Source organism: Pelodiscus sinensis, chromosome 22, assembly GCF_052426305.1.
Source record: "Pelodiscus sinensis isolate ZL-2025 chromosome 22, ASM5242630v1, whole genome shotgun sequence".
NCBI lineage: Eukaryota > Metazoa > Chordata > Testudines > Trionychidae > Pelodiscus > Pelodiscus sinensis.
This window is the reverse complement of record NC_143073.1, coordinates 10,438,664-10,452,917: the sequence shown is the minus strand read 5'-3', so window position 1 is coordinate 10,452,917 and position 14,254 is coordinate 10,438,664. Positions and strand designations below refer to the sequence as shown.

General features: G+C 47.4%; 1 protein-coding gene across 3 annotated transcripts in view; it reads right to left on the bottom strand.

Annotated features, from left to right (window-relative positions):
* Positions 1-11,083, bottom strand: part of CGN (cingulin) — a 73,460-nt gene extending 62,377 nt beyond the window's left edge. For 2 of the 3 annotated variants that reach the window (XM_075906930.2, XM_075906932.2), the window contains exon 1: positions 10,939-11,057. The gene's annotated coding sequence lies outside the window, so the exon portion shown is untranslated. Of the gene's footprint in view, positions 1-10,938 lie in introns of all 3 variants that reach the window. The other variant, XM_075906931.2, reaches the window with a different exon arrangement.
* Between the last annotated feature and the right edge of the window lie 3,171 nt (positions 11,084-14,254).

Genomic DNA, 14,254 nt, shown 5'->3' with positions numbered 1-14,254 from the left:
CCTGCAGAGACTTGTGCATAAAGATAACCACATACATGCAAACAGTCCTGATTTGAGCTTCTTTTGAGCAAAAGCTTTGAAGATGTTAGTCCCATTCTTAAAGGGATTTCCTCAAACAGGGCCTGGAGCCCTAAGTAGTTAATACTCCAGTCTCTCTCCAAACACTTCCAGTCTAGGTAGGTGCAGTTTGAAAGACTAATCCCAATAGTCTACATCCGTGAGAGATGCCAGAGTTCAGAAATAAATATTTAACTGTTTTATTTGCCTAATTGTTACATGAATTGCATGTCAAAAATCTTTTGTCAGTTTCAAAACAAAATTGTGCTTTTGAAACCAGTTATTCAGATCCACACAATCCCATCAGTAAATATTTAATGGTTGACATAAATACTAGAGTCAGGAACTGCTCCTCAGAGCCTGTAATGAATCTGCACCTGGCTGTTTTTCCACTACAGTGCCCAGGTATTTTAGAATACTAATGTGCATGTTTGTTTAGTGTTTGGCCTTTCTAAAAAGTTAATTCCCTAATTTTAAAGAAAAATGCAAAGCAGAACAAGAAAGAGTAATCAGACCTGGAATCTTTAAGATTCAGTCCCCTCCTCCGCCCCAAAAATGCTTTTCTATAACGTACTTTTATTAATTTCAAAACACTTCTTCGGAGTTTGAAAGTCACCTGAAAAGCCTGCAACCCAAGGAACACAAAAGTGTTTGTGCCAATGCAATGATTTTCAACTTGTGATTTGTGAACAGCTGTGGTGGGAGGGTCCACAGTAGGGATGTAGTAATATAGTTGATTAACCAATAAGAAAAAGCTTATAGATTAATGTTATAGACTACACGCATTTCCCTCCCCCTCCTCTCCCCCAGTACATTTTTTAGCAGGCTGGCCAGCAGCCTGGCTCAGTCCCAGGTCCGGGACCTACCCCTGCTGCAGCTCTACATTTAAAGCATATTAGTAGCCAGGTGAGCAGGCAGCCCAGCTCAGTTCCAGCTCATGCCGGGTCCAGGAGCTCAGACACTCCCCACCTCAGATGGGCTGCTGCCACCCGGTGCTGTGCTGCTGCGTATGTACAAGAGGAAGCAGTACAAGGTGGCAGGCAGCTGGTCTGCAAGGGGAACTGGTTTTTAAACTGGCTCCCCTCCCAGACCAGCTCCCGCCTGGCACCTCTGATAGAGAGGCAGCAGCTCCCTGGAAGTGGGGCTGGAATGCACTGGCAGGGACTATACAATAGTTAAATAACAGATAAGAATTCATGAGGTAAATTGACTATTCAATTAACCAATATTTAACATCCTTTGTCCACAGTCTATGTCAAAGGTTCCCAAAGGGATCCAAACCTCCACTCAAAAATGTTTAGGGGTCCACAAATGAAAAAAGGTTGAAAGCGAGTGACCTGTAGGTGGGGCTCAATCTGACAACAACCAGTGCACCAGGCCGCGAGGAATTGTACTTGCAAACATCGGGACTTGAGGACTCCCAGCAACTGTACGGGGAGCATGAAGTAAGGGAAGAGAACAGCATAAGTTGCTGCACAGGTGTGGGGAGCAGTGGCAGGAAGGACAGTAAGTTGCTCCAGTGCAGCCAGGGGATGGGAGCAATGGCCATGCAGGGTGGTAAGCTATCATGTACTGCAGCAGGATGGCCGGGAGGGGGGGGGGGGGGATGGCCCCTGTGGAAGCCTGTAATAACCCGCGGTTTCATGAGAATGCCTCACTCAGAATGAACAGCACGATGAGGCAGGGCAGTAACCCCAACAGGCAGAAATGTCAGTGCCCCTGATTGTCAACTGGTTCATCAAAGCGTCCCTGATATTGTTGGCCACTGAATGGGCTCTTCTGACAGCTTAAGTGTCTGGCTGTTCGAACTTTGCATCCAGATGCCATGTCTCATTGTTCCACCCACGGGCAAACACTTCACTCTTACTCTCACAAATTACGTAAGCGACCGCATGTGGTCACCACCTAGGGGATATGATCCTCCAAAAGGTCCAGCCCGCGCTAGAGACACACCATCTGTCAAAGGCGCATTCAACAATCATGCGGCATTGGCGTAGCCTGTTGTTAAACTGCTCCTTACTGCTATCCAGATGCTCCATGTAAGACTTCATGAACTAGAGTTGCTAGGGGTAAACCACGTCACCTAGGATCACTATGAGCATTTCCACATGCCCCCCCTACCATTTTCTGGAAAGAAACTCCCAGCATACAGCTTTCTGTACAAGCCACTATTTCTGAAGGTGCATGCATCGTGAACCTTTCCAGAACACCCTGTATTTATGTGTGCAAAACACTCGTGGTGTTCCACAAGTGCCTGAAGCATTACAGAAAAGTAACCCTGCCCACTGATGTACCCTGAGGCAAGGTGGGGTGGCGCTGTAATGGGAATGTGTGCCCCATCGATGGCCCTGCCACAATTTGGAAAACCCATTTAAGGAACACCATCCACTATGTCATCCCCATTTCCAGGAGTCACAGTCCCACACAGCAAAATGATTTATTGCCCTGCATTAAGTGCTGCCCTGACAGTAGACTTCCCCACTCCAAACTGATTTGTAACTGAACAGTAGCAATCAGGATTCGCCAGCTTCCACAAAGCAATGGCCACACACTTCTCCACCAAGAAAGAAGTTCTCATTCCGGTGGCCTTTCACCGCAGTTCTTGGGCCAGCTCAGCACTCAGCTCCAGGAAGGTTGCTTGATGCATCCGAAAGTTCTGTAGCCACTGGTCTTCATCCCCACCTGCATGACAATGCTATCCCACCACTCAGTGCTATGGTGTCCCTAGCTGAAAAGTCACTCACTACTATGCACAGCTGAGCTGTGACAACCCAATGCCATGCTGCTTCGCTGCTGTCCCCATTGCTCACATCACCCACATCCGAGTCTTCATCCTTTGCTATTAAGTGCATAAGCAGCTCTGCTGCAACGTGTGATATCCTAAGCACATTAAACACACATAGGACAGACGTCTGGGATCCATGATTTCTCACAGCAGATGCTGGAGTTCACAGCAAGGACGGTCATTCAAGTGGCATGAAAGTAAGCTAGAAGCCCCAAGAGGGCTGGGAAGCAAACAGGTGGCTGACAGGTTTCCAAAATGACTAGCATAAGGTTGCCCATTCCCATAGCGCTTAGTGGCTGAAAGTGATACCAGGTGACAGCAGAGCTAACTATGGGGCCATGATGTGTGAGCAAACTGTGGGGCAAACTGTGGCAGAAAACAGATTTGGTGACTTTGGCATGTCAAAAACACTTTTGTTACAAAACCTTTCCAGTGTAGGCACAGCCTACAAGACGAACACCCATCCTTTACTATAGTTCAAACTAAAACATGGCGACAAACAAAATCTAAATCAGCTGTTTTGCTTATAACATCTTATTAAAAATTCTTCCAGATCGTAGTCTAAAGACTTTAAAAGTCACATATGGTACGTGTGGGGGGATTTCTGCATTTTTTAAAATACAGATAGCAAGGAAGAAATAGCTCAGATACAATTTTCAGAAGCACTTAAAGTGATTTAGGAGCCCCATTGACTTTCAACATATAACAGGCCCAAGTCACTTCAAGTGCTTCAGGATATTTCAGCCTATACAGGCAGTCCCCAGGTTACATGGATCCGACTTACATCGGATCCCTACTTACAAACGAGGTGAGGCAACCCCGCACTAGCTGCTTCCCCCCAGCAGACCAGGGAGACGCGAAGCTAGCGCCCCTCCCCAGCAGATGAGGGAGACACAGAGCGGCTTTTCTCAGCAGACACCTCAGCTTGAGAATAAAGGACTGAGGGAAGTGAGGTGTGGGAGAATAAAACTGAGCTCTGGAGAAATGTTTGGCTAGAGTTTCCCCTACAATATGTACCAGTTCTGACTTACATACAAATTCAACTTAAGAACAAACCTACAGTCCCTATCTTATACGTAACCTGGGGACTGCCTGTACCAGTAACATGACACAGACCATGACTGCAGCTCAAATGTTTTATTCTTATATTATTTACCTCTTTGCTTATTGAGGGTCAAGGTGAGCAGCATTTAAATCCATAGATGGCCCTCCTGAGGCCAATGGTCTAGCTTACCCAACATCCTCTCTTCCAACAGTGACCAATGTCACCAGCTTCAGAGGAAATGCATAGAACAAAGCAGTTATAAAGTGATCCATCCCTTGGCATTCCTCTCCTAGCATCTGCCCAGAGCGTGGGGTTGCAATCCTGACCATCTTTGCTAACAGCCATTAATTGACCTATTCTCCATTAAATTAGCTAATTCTTTTTTAAACCTATTATATTTTTGACTTTCACTACATCTTCTGGCAATGAGTTCCACAGGTTGACCATGTGTTGTGTGAAGTGCTTCTTTGTTTGTTATGTTGCCTATTAATTTCATCGGGTGACCTTGGATTCTTGATAAACTTAAAAAACAACAAATGGTCTGGTAGCACTTTATAGACCAGTGGTCCCCAACGTTGCGTGGCTGCCGGGCGCCCGGGGGCAGAGCCACTCACATGCCGGGCACACGGGGGCAGGGCCACACATGTGCTGCACGCCCGGGGCAGGGGCCGGCAACGCACCCCGGGCCGGCACCGCGCATGGGCCACGCGCCTGGGGCCGCCCACGAGTCACGCGCCCCAGGCCGGCGCCGCCCACGCGCCCCGGGCCGGCCCTGCGCATGTGCCGCGCGCCCACGCGAGGGGCCGCCCATGTGTCCCGCGCCTGGAGCCGGCACCATGCATGTGCCGCGCGCTGGGAGGGGGGCAGCCCAGATGTTTCAGCGGGCGCACAGAAATCCCATGGCGCCCGCGGGCACCATGTTGGGGACCACTGTTATAGACTAACAAAACATATAGATGGTATCATGAGCTATCGTGGGCACAGCCCACTTCATCAGATGACAGGACCATTTGTTGTTGTTTAAGTTTATCCTGTACAGACTAAGTCGGCTACCCCCTGAAACTTCTTGATTCATGAGTTATGTGAAGGAGTAATTAAACACTTCACTATTCACTTTCACCACAGCACTCATGATTTTCTAGACTTCTGTCTTGTCCCTCCTCAATTATCTCTTTCCCAAGATCAATAGTCCCAATTTTAAATCTTCCTCATGGGTTTGGTTTGGGGGTTTTTGGGCCCTTCTCCCCCTGCCTCCAATATTGAGATTCTGCAAGTAAATCCTAACCCCATAATTATCATGCTTCCTCTTAAATGAGATAAGGCATCGTCCACAGGAATAGATGCACAAATAGCTCTTTAATCTATTAGAACTCTTTAAACAAAAAAGAGTACCTATTCAAAACTAGACCAACTGGTTAGAGTAGTAAGAGGGTGGGGGAGAGAAATCCCTAGGAACAACCTGTTAATGTATTCTAAAACAAAGGTTGCTACAGTAGGCTGAAGACCAAGAGTTATTACTGAAGACTGATACCATGGGCCAATTTAAGAGCATTATGTAAAAGTGGAAAAAGCAAAGGGAGATGCCAGCTTTGAAACAGCCACTGAAGAACGAAGCACAGCCTAGCCAACTTTCAACACTACAAGTTACTTCTGATCAGTCAGTAGGACGTCTGACTTCAGAAGCCAAAGAAAAACAAGTGGCACATTCTTTCCTTGGAGCTGGAGGGAGAGGGATTTCTGAACTATTGAAACAAACCTGGCAAGTGATTAGGGAATGAAGGACACAGCATGATTCCACCTCTGTATCAGACACAGCAGACTCCTGGTCTGCATGGGGAGCTAGCTGGTTTTTAAACTGGCTCCCCTCACAGACCGGCTCCCTTCTGGTATCCCACGCTGCTGCCGCTGATACAGAGGCAGCAGCATGGGGTGGCAGGGGACTCCCCAGGAGTAGGGCTGGAGCGCACTGGCTGCTGGCCCCGCCCCTGAGGACTATAAAATAGTGAACCAACCACTAAGCATTCATGCAGTTATTTGATTGTACCATTACCCACTATCTAACATCCCTAATTGTGATACTGGATTATGACAGCTCCTACTCTTATAGTCAGCAGATCTCAAAGCACTCTACAGAGAAGATCAGCATTATTATCCTCAATTTACAGAGAGGGGTATAGAGGGACAAAGTGACTTCCCCATGGTCACCTAGCAAATTAGTGGCAGAGCCACAAACCAAATCCAAGTCTCCCAAGTGCTAGCTCACAGAACTAACCACTAAGCCATGCTATCTCCTCTGATGCATTACACAATCCCACTAGGCCTCTAGTTACCAGCGCATGATAGAAGACTAAAGAGTAGCTTTACTTCTAAAGAGAAACACATTTTAACTATGTTAGCAGTTTTATGGTTTTATGATGGTAACACTTCAAAGTCCCAACAGAGACCAGACTCCCACTGAGGTAGGTGCAGTGCAGCTATCTAGCTAGATGCACTCCCTTCCCCCAAGGAGATCAGAATCAAAACAGAGGCAGGCTTCTTATCCCCAGGGGGCTCCTATGCACAAAGACTAAGCAACTTGCCCAGCATTACACAGGAAATCAGCATTAGTGAAAGAACTCAACCCGAATGTCTCAAGTCCTGCACACTACGTTCACCACTAAGCCATCCTCCCCTCTGCACTTACAGATTAAAGATTTCACAACAACTCATGCCTGGGGATGTAAGCAATTAGTCGACTATCCAATAGTCTGGATAGCAGACTACTGACTCGGTCACTTCCCCCCCCTTGCTGCCTATCAGGGAGAGCAGAAGCGGGTGCTGGGGGAATCCAGCTTAAAAGTTGGTTGACCCCCCAGCACCATCTCTGCGGTGGAGCAGGGGAGGTAGAGGTGCAGCGGCGGACCAGATGCGAGCCAGGAATCAGTTGTTCCAGCTCACACCTCATCATCCCCCCCCCCTCGCTTTAGCAGCTCTTAATACATTTTAAAAGGCGGAACCCCAGCAGGTCTAGCTCCCAGCAGTTTCCCCCCTTATCAACTAGTCAATGGAAATTCCATCGACTAATCGATTAGCTGATTAAATGCTATTTAACATCCCTACTCATGCCATCAGCCAGGATCTGTGGCATTACCAAAACCCTTGACAGGAACACTGCTATATTACATAAGCAAGAGCACTGTCTTCCCAATTATTGTGTATAAACAAACACACCATGCTGAAGGGCACAGTCTATTTAGACAGGAGTACATGATGGAATATTTCACCCTTCAGCACAGTTTCCAGCCTTAAGTACAGCTTCTCAACTGAAGATCCTTGAAAGAAATGCAATACAATGAACTAAAAGAATACAATATTTTAAGCCTAAGCAATTCATAGATCACAGTTTGGAAAAAACACACTTTGGGAGCTGATAGGTGTCTTTTGTGCAGAGCGACTGTTTCTGTGAGATAGGTATCTGTTTTGTGAATGGACTGTATTTTTAAAGTGTCCTAACAGGACACTTTTTTATACAGCTACAAAATAAATGCAGCAAGATGTGGTATCAGAACCACACAGGCAGGGAAATGATTGCTGAACCTAATGTATTAGCACACTGGGAAGGGATTTTCTTTTAAAAAAAAAAAAAAAAAAAAACTTCAATCTATAAAAGATTAAGAGAATCACAGCATGGTATTTGTGTTATAACCAGCTGCTGAGTGTTTAAAAAAAAAAAAAGATCTAGGGCTCATCTTTTTCTTCTGATTGAAGAATTACTGCTAAAAATACCATCCTTCAGAATGAATGTTAAAGGAGGGCAGGTCAGAGTAGCGCAAGAAGCTGCACATTAAAATTTAAAGATGCTGCATTACAGCAGAAGGTGAAAGAGTTTAAATCCATGTTCTAGTGTTTTAAGACTGTCAGTTTGCCTTAACATCAAAATTCACAAAATCTGCTGGGGCCAAGACACTTTTGCAAATAAAGACTTCCCTGAAGTCTTCTCCTTTCTGCAACTTTGAGACTAACCAGGAATCTTCGCATAAAACAAGACAAGAATATTGTGTCAAGTTTAGATTATCCAAGCACTTAGTACAGTCCAGGGTTTGTTTTGGTTTAGATGCGGGGGGTTTTGTGGGTGTGGGGGGCTAAGAACAGAGAAGACGACTAATTCATTTTTAGAGACAAAGATAAAAACCAGACAACTACAATCTATTCATTTAAACAATGAGGGGTCTTATGGCATCTTAAAGACTAAACAGATTTATTTAGCCATAAGGTTTCATGGATAAAAGCCACTTCATTAGATGCATCTGCTAGTCTTTAAGGTGCCACTGGACTTCGCGTTGTTTCTGGAAATACAGCCTACACAGCTACCTCTCAGTGTCTAATCTATTCTCTTGTCATGCAGTCACACACAGCTTCTATATCAAGACCAGTAGCACTTCACTTGCAGTGGTTCCCAAACTTTGCTGCATCACGCCCCCTTTTTGATTTTTGAGAAACCCTCACACTCCCCCCCCCCAAAATAGCAGCAAAACTTGGGGTGGGATTGACAGGAGTGTGGAGCTGGGTCGCCTAGCGCCCCCCCTGGAATTTCTTCACACCCCCGAGGGGCACACACCCCCAGTTTGGGAACCCATATTGGAGGGACATTCACTTTGTGAGAAATGAGCCACTAAGCACTTAAACATATAAACTGTGTCTAGACTGGCAAATTTTTCCGCAAAATCATACGATTTTGCGGAAAAACTTGCTAGCTGTCTACACTGGCCGCTTGAATTTCTGGAAAAGCACTGACGACCTCATGTAAAATCATCGGTGCTTTTCCGGAAATACTATGCTGCTCCCGTTCGGGCAAAAGTCTTTTTCCGAAAGACTTTTGCGCAAAAGGGCCAGTGTAGACAGCATAGTACTGTTTTCCGCAAAAAAGCCCCAATTGCAAAAATGGCGATCGGGGCTTTTTTGCGGAAAACCGCGTCTAGATTGGCCACGGATGCTTTTCCGCAAAAAGTGCTTTTGCAGAAAAGCATCCTGCCAATCTAGACGCGATTTTTCCGAAAATGCTTTTAACAGAAAACTTTCCCGTTAAAAGCATTTTCGGAAAATCATGCCAGTGTAGACGTAGCCATACAATATAATAACTAATGCAAAAAGTTCATTGCCAACTCATAATTAATTACCATCACCCTCCCTTAGAACATCTGAAACAGACATTCCCATTTGCTTTACATAGCAACTGCCATAAACACAGAAATACAAGGGATATCAGGCTGAAACATTATGGGTTTGTTTACACACCAGTTTTTACAAAGCCTAATCTCATGCCTTCATCTTCATTGAAAACTGTTTGTTTGGAGTGACACCCCCACCACAAGACACTGGTGAGGGGCACTCAGAAACAGGAGTATTGTTTTTAATGCCTGGGAACCAGAGAGCGAAACTGAGTAGTGAGTTTCAATGATTGCTCTAGTTTCGATCAGCTTGCAAAGGTAAGGAGGGTAAAGGGGAAGGCCTGAACTAGCAAGCTGCACCTGCAATTTTAAGACCCGTTTGGGCTTTTTAATCATTTTAAATGTGATCAGCGACACAGGAAAGGATTCTTCTGTGTTCTTACTATATCCCTTTAGAAACAGTGTCCATGTCAGTGTCACAGGAGATCATAGTCAAGCATGAGAAAAATACACACAGGACTACAAACAACCCCACAGACCATTTGCTCCTCACAGCCTGGAGATCTATACTACAAACAATAAGGCTGGAAATTATCTAACTAGTTACCAGTGGCTGTGTTTGAGGTTTTCTACAGGGCATGGGGCTATGTTCATTTCAGGTTATGATGATGTATTCCTCCTCTCATCTTTCATCATGAAAGACCTGGAAACCCACTGAACCACCAGTCAGGACCAGGCTGCATGGAAGTAGCAGAGGTTTCAGCTGCAATCCCTGCCGATGGGCCTCACCAGCAGAAAGCCCCTCATAGGGGTCTCATGTTCAGTCTCCATGTCTCATGCAGCCTTTCTGCTAAGGCCTGTTATGGCCATCCAGGATTACAACTTTGCTAAGCACCTGACCTCTAGGAAGCAGACCCAAAGTCCATCACACACAGGCTACTGAATTAAAATGACTTTCAGTCAAATCCAGCTTGGGTTAGATTTGAGCAGGGAGGGGGGTCTAGGGATAAAGGACTCCAGACACCTCCCCTTCCCCCCAATTGTCCTCCTCACCTAAACCCATTCTGGGCAGGGGGAAAAAAAACCTCAGCACATGACACTGCTTCTCTAGAAATAATAGGATGAAGCTGGGGTTTGGGAAGAGGAAGGAGTGGTGTTTCTTCATAAGAGAGTCACTAGAACAGGGACACACCAAGAGGGGTCCTATAGGAGCAGCAGGAGCCCTGGAGGAACTAGGAATGAGGGAGAACATGCCTGAAGAAGGGAGTGCTTTATGGGGCAGAGGAAGGGGGGGAGTGTTTTAGAGGAGGGAAGTAAATACATATAGGTCAAGGGGAAATGGGTGAACCACCAGGGGAAGAAGCAACTGACCCTATAGGACAGAGCTTCTTATAGGGGAAGTCATTATAGAGGGAACATGGCTCTCCAGGGGAAGAGTCCTTATATGGAGAACTACTACAGAGGGAGGCTCTCTATAGGGGAGGGCACATCTCCAAAGAGAATCCCTATATAGACACAGTGTCACTATAGGAACCCAGCAGGTTCCCGGGGGATACAGGGGCTTTCCCATTCTGGGGGCCTCCCCAGGAACCATAGCTATGGGGGAAGGCAGCAACCTAAAGGGACAGGGCAGGTTCCAGGGGGCAGAGTTCCTATAGGAGCCATAACTATGGGAGCACGCAGGCTACGGGGAGGGTTAGGTGACACCGAGCCCCTATAGGAGCCACAACGATGCAGGAAGGCGGCGCCCCTATAGGGGGCAGAGCCCGTCCCGCGAGCAGAGCCCCTATAGGAGCCAGAGCTCCGGGGGAATCCAGAGCCCCTATAGAAGCGGGGCAGGTCCCGGGAGCAAAGCCCCTATAGGAGCCGCTGAGGGAGGGGGGGCAGGGGGTCCCCGCACTCACCGCGCCCAGGCCGCTCCCCGCCGCGAGCGCTCCTCACCTCCGCGCCCTCACCGCAACCTGTTACCTTCGCCCAGGCCCCGCCCCCGGCCCCGGCCATTGGCCTGGGCTCCGGACAGACACGCCCCGTCCCCCCCCCCCCACTCCCGCCGCGAGAAAGCCGCGCCCCGCCCGCGCGCCGCCCCGCCCCCGTTGGCCCGCAGCCAGCCCAGTGGGCGGGGCTGGGCAGGAGAGATCAGCTGACTGCTCTGAGCGGGAGGGGCGCGCCGCCATCTTGGCGAGGGAGGGGTTCGGAGGAGCTGTTGGCAGCAAGCCCCGCCTCCTAGAGCGCCCCCCCCCGGCTTCTCCCACCCCATGTGCCCCCCCTTCCTACGTAGCCCCTCTCACCCCATATGCCCCCCTTCCTACGTAGCCCCTCCCATCCCATGTGCCCCCCCCTTCCTGGGTAGCCCCTCCCACCCCATGTGCCCCCCCTTCCTGGGTAGCCCCTCCCACCCTATGTGCCCCCCCTCCATGTCTTCCACCCCTTGTGCTCCTCTGGGCTGAGCCGCTCCCACACCAGTCCCCTGGCCTGGGCAGCCCCCCTGCTCGCTCCCCCCACCCCCTCCTAGTCAGTCTGCAGTCTGGCTTTCCCATCCCCCCTCTGTTCCCTTCCCCATTGCCCCCGGCCTGCCCGCCTGTTTGCACCTGATCCCTCTTCTGGCCTGGACAGCTCCTCTGCCCTCCCCAATGCAGCCTCCGATTTGCCCCCTAGTGCCCTCCACCTCATAGGCCTAGGCAGGGCAGTTCCCCATATTGCTGTATGGCTTCCTCCACTTCAAAGCTAGGTCAAGGGACTTCCTTTCATCTCTCTCCCACCTGGGGGGGGGGGAGGGAGAGAGTGCAAGGGAGCATTCCCTACAGAAGCCTGGCCAGTTTTCCCCTGTATCTCTTCTGTTCTTGGGGATGGGAAGATTCCTCTCACTTCCCTGAACTACTCCCTCCACCTCCTCTCCCCACTGTGTCTCCCAGATAGGCTGGGAGGAAGAGCAGCTCTCCTAGTGCCCCCTCTCCAATGTCCTTTCTACCCACTCCACCCCCAACATTTTAAGCACAGGCCCTAGGTGTCTCCGCATCTCTTCCCACATCTCCATCTCTTGCCCCCTCTCTCTTTCCCTTCCTGTCTCTCTTTCTCCTGATGCCCATCTCTCTCCAGTGTCTCCACAGCTTGTGTGAGCTCTTTATGGACAGCTTTCTCTATCTCCAAAGGTGCCCGAGGCACTGTTGGTGCTATGCAAAATATAATGCTCCTTCCCTCCCACACACCCTCTGCTTTATCACTGTTCCTGAAGTCAACTGGGCTAAATAAATCCTCTGATTTCTTAGCTTGCTCTACTGCCCTTCAGCTCCACAAGCTTCATGACTTTATCTGCACAGCAAGCACCCTTGAAATGCAGTTCTCGCTCCCTTTTACCTGAGTAGGTGGCACAATCCCTCACATAAGGATGGAAGGAAATGTTTAGGTCATGGGTCATGTCTGTTCTCTTAAATCATTCTTTCCTTCATTCCCTCCCACTTGTTTCTCTTTTCTCCCTGCCAGGACTCACGTGGTGTAAGTACTGTATGTATGTAAGATATAAGTATGGAAGATTAGGATAATGGTGAAAGATTCTCGCCTATGTTATACAGGAGGTCAGATGAGTTAGAATAGCCTTTCTGGCCTTAAAATCTATGGGCAAGTCTACACTAAAAATTTACAGCTGTGCAGCCGCAGTTTCTGATGAAGACACTTTAAGCCAACAGGGAAGAGCTCTCTCATCAGTGTAATAACTCCACCTCCATGAGAGGCAGTTTCTATGTTGACAAGAGAAACTGCCCCGCCAATGTTACACTTGTCTACATGGGGGTTAAGGTCGATATAACTATGTTGCTCAGATGTGTGGGTTTTTTTGTAATACTCCTGGGCAATGTAGTTATATGGAAGTAAGTATGCAGCGTAGATAAAAACCTATGAATCTAAGGCCATATAAATATTCACAAACTTACAGCAGCGAGCACCACTGAACTGATACAGCTGTTTCACTGTGAGGTCCCTTGTGTAGCCCTGTTATGCAGACAGGAGAGAGCTCTCCAGTCAATATAATACAACCAGGTCAATGAACTGTGCACATGAGCACTTGTGCCGGCAAAACTTAATGTTGCTCAGGGAGTGGTTTTTTTCACATCCCTGAGCTACAAACGTTTTGCTGACCTAAGTGCTAGTGTAGACTTGGCCTAAGATAGATCCAACACGTCACGTATTGACCAGAAAGGTTGTTTTTTAGTTTGCGTGTGTACCTATGTGCAGTGTTTCAAACTCTTGTGATTTTTTTTTCATCACAAGTCACACTGAAAGCCCCAGTTCCTGGCAACATGCAATTAAGAGAGACTCTTTACTTTAATTAAAACAAAAAACACCAAAGGCTAATTTCTAACCCTGAAGCTTACATGCAAAAGCTTGGAAATGTGATCTGAGTGTGTCCCTAAATGCTCAAAAAAAGAAAGCAAATTGTTAAAAAAAGTATGTAACTTTAAAAGATCTCCTTATTTTAAAGCTAATGTTGTGATTTTTGTTTGTATGGCCTGATTCATGATGCTTAGACATTTGGCCATGCTGCATATGTCAAAGCAGCATCAAGGACTCTACTGCAGTGTTCGCTGCCCACTTTGTTGACCATTCTCCCACCAAATTGCTGAGACACCTGCCCAGCATTATTTAAGGTAAAAAATAATACCGTACATCTCAAGCTTCCCAAGTGCTTTGCACACATTCACTTACAATATCACTAATAGTGTAATGATAATCCCCAACTGTCATATAATGCTTTGTGTCAGTAGAGCGCAAGGCATTTTAGTCAGCTCTTATACAAATGTTGAGTCATTTATTCTCACGAATTAGAAGAAGGAAACAGGTGCAGAGAAATAAAATGACTTTTAGTCTTGCAATGAGTCCACAGAATCCAGGTTTCCTGACTTCAGCTTTTCTAATCTGACCTCTAAACCTCATCCTTTGAAGACTGGTAAATAATGTTCCTTTGCCACCTAAAACACAGACTATTTGTAAGCCGTCTGTCAGAAAATAACATTCAGTAATAGTGCATAGCGCCTGCAGGATCGCTAAGATTACTAACTACAGGAAAGGTGTGTCTGTATCAAAACCAGGGAAAGTTAAGTATCACCGAGACAGAGGTTAGTCATAATGCTGGGAGATGCTACTGCTGTGATGATTGTGTCGTAAGAATGATAATAGAATAGATCTGTTCTTGACATAAAGGGTGAGATATAGGTCTGTGACGTTTAT